This window comes from Trichechus manatus, unplaced genomic scaffold (assembly GCF_000243295.1).
Source record: "Trichechus manatus latirostris isolate Lorelei unplaced genomic scaffold, TriManLat1.0 scaffold00138, whole genome shotgun sequence".
In the NCBI taxonomy this organism is placed as follows: Eukaryota; Metazoa; Chordata; class Mammalia; order Sirenia; family Trichechidae; genus Trichechus; species Trichechus manatus.
In genome coordinates, this window is record NW_004444074.1 from 3,677,825 (window position 1) to 3,684,966 (window position 7,142).

Sequence of the window (7,142 nt, forward strand, 5' to 3'; positions counted from 1 at the left end):
CCTCAGTTTCCTTATTTGTAAAATGGGTATAATAATGTTTACCTCATGGAGTTGTTGTGAAGATTAAGTAAAATAATCTACGTACTGCACTTGGTACAATTCCTGGCACATTGTTCTTAACAAATAAATGCTAGAAATTATTATTATTTGCATAGAGTAGTAGTTCTTGGCAATAGCATGTTTCAGTACAAAACATTTTAAATTAGGAGGGGATTAAAATTCATTTTATTAAAGAGAAGCAAAGAAATGACAGATTAGAAAGCCACAATACAAAAAAATCCCTTCATAGATAAAATGCTCTCATTATGCTAAAAGAAAACTAAGAATTTATTTAAAATTCAAAGAGGCTCAAAGGAGGCAGAGAATGTTCATGAAATACAAACCTCTGGGACAATGGCTTAATCCTTATTAAGTCATGGTTCTCTTTGAGAATCCTGATGAGGGTTTATAAACCCTTTTCTTGGAAAAGTGAATAATCCACAGCCGAAAGAAATTTATCCAGTTTCAGAGGCTTTACAAATTCCCTCAGATCCCAACCATCGCTGGCCTAGAGCAATAGTTCTGAAACTCGGTTTGCAGGGGAATTACCTACGCTGCTCATTAAAAATGAAGATTGCAGGGCTCCATTCTAGACCTACAGAGCTAGAATCTTGGAAGTGGGACTGGAGGAGTATATGGATGAAGTTCTTGTTTTTAACAAGCATACCTGCGATTCTGTAGCCTGTACTTTGAGAAACACTGCCCTAGGTCCACAGACTCCCAGCTTAAGAACTCTTGTTCAAGAGGCTATGACACAAAAATCTTAACATCTCACATATATTTTGAAAACAATTTAGTTATCTGTGTGGACACTAGACTGATTAAAAAAAAAAGAATTCATACAACACACAATTCATTTTCTCTCAATGTGGACATTCTAACTACGAGCCCGCTTACTCAGTTGAATTACAGCAAACATGTCTTTTGCTTTGCAGATATTAGTTTCACTTGACTTACTATGTTTACCAACCTACCCCTTTTGCCAACTTTATTTTAGCAGAAGTCTGAAGTACAAGAAAAATCCACCAAGAAAGAAGAACACACGAAAACATGGATAAGGGATAATATTTCAATAATTTTCAATTAATAGAGAAACTGAGAAAGCTTTCTGTTTATTCTCTAATACTAAAAATTTAAAAGCAAACTATAAAATTGTTTTCCAGCAATGTTCTCAACCATGGAAAAACAAAAGATGCCCACGCCCAAGGACTAAAAAGAAACAAGAAAAAAAGAAAAACAACAACAACAGAACAGAGTTTGATTTGCTGGGATGGACAAGATCATGGAAACAATTTTTTCTCCTTTTGACATTAATGTAGTTGCAATGGTATTTGTGCAATAAATAAAATAATTCCTTAAATCATAAAGAAAAAGAGAAACCCTAATTTGTTAATTAATCTCTGTAAAGTTACTAGAAAACTTCTGTGAAATAAACCCAAGTCAAAATTAAAACAAAAAAGGCAGAAACTCAGTTGTACTTAATTTGGTTCATCACTCAACATCCTCGAGAATTGGGCCCTAACCATACGAAGCACAGCCTTAAGAGCTCAGAAAAATGAAGATATCATGTCAGAGCACTGTAATACATTTAGCACCCCACCACAGGGGAAATTCTGCAGCTGAGCACTACATCCCTCTCCTCACTCTTTAACGGATACGGCACATGCAGGAAGTATATTGGTTAGGTAGTCAGTTTCCTCTTTAGAAAGAATTCAAAAGCTCCTTCAGCTGCTGCAGAACCTAGGCTTTGTTTTTGTTTCAGAATCTCAGAGAAAAAAAAGGAAGTATATGAACACAAAGCAGGGAGAGGGCCAGGGAAGGGAGACTCCATTTCCAAGCCCACCTCCTGTGGTCTCATAGTACATTTGGTCCCTAGAATCCCAAGCATTTGTTTCAAATTTGATACTATATGCTACCTTGGAATTGTTTTCTTCTCCCTGAAATAGTTCATAAATTAAAGCCTCTGCCACTTTTAATCCAGTCATGTGTCTAATCAAGTTCATTTGCTTTGGCTTTATGAAAACTCATTTAAAAATGTGACTTCACTGCTGAGTGAATTCGGCTGAAAATACTTCCTGCTATATAACATATATCTTGTTGTGTGCCGTCGGTTCTGACTAACAGTGACCCTATAGGACAGAGTAGAACTCCCCCATAGGATTTCCAAGAGGGTAATCTTTACAGGAGATGATTGCCAATTCTTTTCTCCCTCAGAGCCGCTGGTAGGTTTGAACCCCCTTTCAGTTAGCAGCTGAGAGCTTAACCATTGAGCCACCAGGGCTTCTTAACATATGTCTTGCCTCTGCATAAAGAATTGTGTGGTATCAATGGAATACTATGCAACAATAAAGAACAACGATGAAGCCATGCAACATCTTATAACATGGAGGAATCTGGAGGGCATTATGCTGAGTGAATTTAGTCAGTCACAGAAGGACTACTGTATAAGACCACTAGTATAAGAACTCAAGAAAAGGGTTAAACACAGAAGACAACATTCTTTGATGGGTACGAGGGTGGGGAGGGAGGGTGAGGGTTATTCACTAACTAGATAGTAGACAAGTATTAGGTGAAGGGAAGGAAAGCACACACTACAGGGGAAGTCAACACAACTGGACTAAACCAAAGCTAAGAAGGTTCCTGAATACAATCAAACACTGTGAGGGAAAGAGTAGCAGGGATAGCAGTCTGGGGACCATGCTTTCAAGGGACATCTAGGTCAACTGGCATAACAAAGTTTATTAAGAAAATGTTCTACATCCTACTTCAGTGAGTGGCATCTGAGGTCTTAAAAGCTTACAAGTGGCCATCTAAGATGCATCAGTTGGTCCCAACCACCTGGAGTAAAGGAGAATGAAGAACACCAAAGACACAAGGAAAGTACTAGCCCAAGATACAGAAAGGGCCACATAAACCAGAGACTTCATCAGCCTGAGACCAGAAGAACTAGATGGTGCCTTGCTACCACCAATGACCGCCCTGACAGGGAACACAACAGAGTCCCTGATGGAGCAGGAGAAAGGTAGGGTGCAGAACTCAAATTCTAGTTAAGAAGAGCAGACTTAATCATCTGACACTGAAGGAACCCTGGAAAGCATGGCCCCTGTATTCTCTTATCAGCCCAGAACTAAAACAATTTCCTAGGCCAACTCTTCAGACAGGGATTGGACTGGACTGTGGGACATAAAGTGATACTCATGAGAAGTGTGCCTCTTAGCTCAAGTAGATACAAGAGACTAAACGGGCAGCTTCTGTCCGGAGGTGAGATGGGAAGGCAGAAAGCGAGTTGGTTGAATGGACATGGGGAATCAGGGGTGGAAAGGAGGAGTGTGCTGTCACAATAAGGGGAGAGCAATTAGGGTCACATAACAATGTATGCATAAATTTTTGTATGGGAGACTAACTTGAAATGTAAACTTCATTTAAACTACAACAATAAAAAAAATTGTGTGGTAGAAAACCAGTCAGCTCCAAATGTTATCTATGGATCTAGGGGCAAAAACAACAGCAGTGGCTGGTAACAAAGTAAAGATTTAAGTAGTATAGAAGGACAGACAACTTAAGGTCTCGAAAAAGAAACTGTAATATACATTGTTTATGCTGATTAACAATGTACTGAACCAATTTCCCAAGAGAATCTCTATAGTAACAGATCATTAAAACTTTTTTAACAAAGTTTCCACTGCAGCTGAATCTAATCCCAGCGCAACTGGGATTTTTTTTTTTTTTTTTTAAGGTTTAACATGAGGATGACCCCACAAAATGCCAAAGTCATCAGGTTTATACTTTGATACTAAACCACACAAAAGCCTGGGGAATGTATACACTTCATAACCATCCAAAACAGCAGTGACTGATAACATTTTCCTTCTCAGCTTAGTTAGTATAAAGTCATAAAACTAATGTAGAACCTGATTTAATAAGACATCTCTGGTCTTAACTGGCAATATACAGTTGTTATACTAACACAAGGAGCCCTGATGGCACACTGGGGTCCTGGTGGCACAGGAGTTAAGCGTTTGGCTGCTACCGAAAAGGTCAGCAGTTTGAATCCACCAGCTGCTCTTTGGAAACCCTGTATGGGGCAGTTCTACTCTGTTCTATAGCGCTGCTATGAGTAAGAATCAACTGGACAGCAACGGGTTTGGTTTGGTGGCACAGCGGTTAAGCTCTTGGCTGTGAACCAAAAGGTAGCAGTCTGAACCCACCAGCTGCTTCACGGGAGAAAGATGTGGCAGTCTGCTTCCGTAAAGATTTACAGCCTTGTAAACCCTACGGAACAGTTCTACTCTGTCCTAAAGGATTGCTATGAGAGGGGATGGACTCGATGGCAATGGGTTTGTTTTTTTGCTTTGTTTTGTTTTTTTAATACTAATACAGTACTCTATGTATTTCAGGAAATTAAGTAACTGGTATATACCACACTCCTCTAAAACATGCATTTTTTTTCTTTCTTTTCTTCTTTTATTTTAAAAAATGAGGAAACTGGGGCCTACAACTTTTCAGTGATTTACCAGCATTTATGCAAATTAGGGAGCCCTAATGGCACAATGGTTAAGAGCTTGGCTGCCAACCAAAAAGGCCGGCAGTTCGAATCCCCAGCCGCTCAGTGGAAACCCTATAGGGCAGTTCTGATCCGTCCTTAGTATCGCTATGAGCTGGATTCAACTCAACGGCAATGAGTTTGTAAAAACAAACGTTCAACTCTTTATTATCTGCATTAATGAATAGGGTGCATATAATCAAGACCACAGACAATTTAAAAAGAATGTCTGCAAAATTACACCCACAACATCCATAAAGGCACTTACTCAACAATTATAGCAGTCCCAGGTTATAAAAGCCCGACTTATGCTCAACATGTAGTTATGAACCAACCCCTCCAAAGCCTACTACAGGCATTTTTTTGAGTTTAGGAAAGAAGAAAAGGATTGTCATCCTCCAAGTTTAATCTAAGAATTTATTTTCCCACTTGCTTTGCTAATAGGAAACTAAAACTAACTTAAAATTAGAGACTGGCTGTAAAAACTGTTAGCTAACAAGAATATACTGATCAAAAAACATAAAAGACAAGGTAAAGATATAAACGTCAACTGAAATTTAAGAAGCTAACCAAAACATTTCTTCTCAGTTCACAGGAAATGTACTTCATTAGCTATTTGTCTTTGCACTGACACCAGGTCAGCAGTTAATTAATAAAATAATGGCACTAATAACAACCATATTGCAGCAGCTATCATCTACGAAGTACCTACTGCTGTGAGACCAGGTACTCATACTCATTGTCTCAAACTCCACCACGATCCTGTGAAGGAAGCATTTGTAGGTGAGAAACACACGGGGCTCAGAGCGATTCACTTGCAAAAGTAAAGTGGCAGAGCTGGAATTCGTAGTCAGTCTGATTCAAGTTTGCACTTGTAAGCACTGCTACATTGTCCCTCTTGTCTCTTATAGTTAAGATTTTTTTTTTTTTTTAAATGCTTCTTTGAAAACCTTCAAAAAGAAAATCTGTATTAGGTGATTTAGTAGTCTGTTACATTAGTGGCCCCTCGATGAACCACACCTCCTGGTATTTATGCCCTTGTGTAGTCCTCTCCCTTGGATCTGGACTGGCTCTGTGACTATCTATAACCCATCCCAGTGCAGTGGAACTGATGCTGGGCTGGCTTCAGGCCTTAGCCAAGAAGGCCAGCAACTTCTGCTTTTGTGCTCTTTGTGGTCCTCAGCCACCATGGAAGTATGGCTATCTTGTGGGAGATACCAAGTGGAAGTAGGGAGGGGTGGAGGGAGAAGGAGGGAAGATGGAAGAGGAGAAGGACAGAGATGACCCAGCTGGGCTACCACACGGCTCTCTTGGACATTCCAGCCTCAGCTGCCATCTGATTGCAACCACATGAGTTGCCAAGCAAAACTAAGAGATGAACTACCCAACCCCAGTCAATGACCAGAACTGTAAACTAATATAATGGTTGTTTTTCAAGCCACTAAGCTTTGGCATAGGAGCACTGGTGGCACAGTGGTTAAGCACTGGGCTGCTAATGGAAAGGCTGGCAGTGTGAACCCACCAGCTTTTCCGTGAGAGAAAGATGTGGCAGTCAGCCTCCTTAAGATTAACCCATTGCCGTCGAGTCAATTACAACTCATAGCAACGCTATAGGACAGAGTAGAACTGCCCCACAGGGTTTCCAAGGAGCAGCTGGTGGATTCAAGCTGCTGACCTTTTGGTTAGCAGCAGAGCTCTTAACCACTATGCCACCAGGGCTCCTCCTTAAGATTACAGCCTTGGAAACCCTATGGGGCAGTTCTACTCTGTCCTATAGGGTCGCTGAGTCAGAATCAACTCGAAAGCAATGGGTTTTGTTTTTTAAAGCTTTGGGATAGTTTACTACGCAGCGGTAGATAACCAAACCATATGATAAAACAAACATTCAACTCTTTATTATCTGCATTAATGAATAGGGTGCATATAATCAAGACCACAGACAATTTAAAAAGAATGTCTGCAAAATTACACCCACAACATCCATAAAGGCACTTACTCAACAATTATAGCAGTCCCAGGTTATAAAAGCCCGACTTATGCTCAACATGTAGTTATGAACCAACCCCTCCAAAGCCTACTACAGGCAGCCCCTGAATTACGAACCAGTTTCGTTCCTAAATTTACCTTTAAGTCGAATTTGTACGTAAATTGGAACAGTTAGGTATGGTTTGTATCTAACGTCAACTAGTCAAATGTTTGTCTTAGTATATAGTATATACATTAACTTTCTATGCATAAAAAATATTAAAGAAACACTTCCAGATACACTAAAATATTTTAGTATAATAATACAGTGATAACAATATTTTGATGCACATCACAAAGTAGCACCTGTTTGTTATTACAAACCATTGTATCTGTCGGTTGTTGTTGTTGTCAGGTGCCGTCAAGTCGGTTCTGGCCCATAGCGGCCCTATGTACAACAGAACGAAACACTGCCCGGTCCTCCACCATCCTCACAATTGTTGCTATGTTTGAGCCCACTGTTGCAGCCACTGTGTCAATCCTTCTCATTGAGGGTCTTCCTCTTTTTCATTAACCCTCTACTTTTTTTTTTTTT

At 39.9% G+C, this 7,142-nt stretch overlaps 1 protein-coding gene across 1 annotated transcript in view; it reads right to left on the reverse strand.

Moving 5' to 3' along the window:
• CRLF3 (cytokine receptor like factor 3) overlaps positions 1-7,142 on the reverse strand; it is a 43,757-nt gene that overhangs the window by 24,685 nt on the left and 11,930 nt on the right. The window lies entirely within an intron of this gene.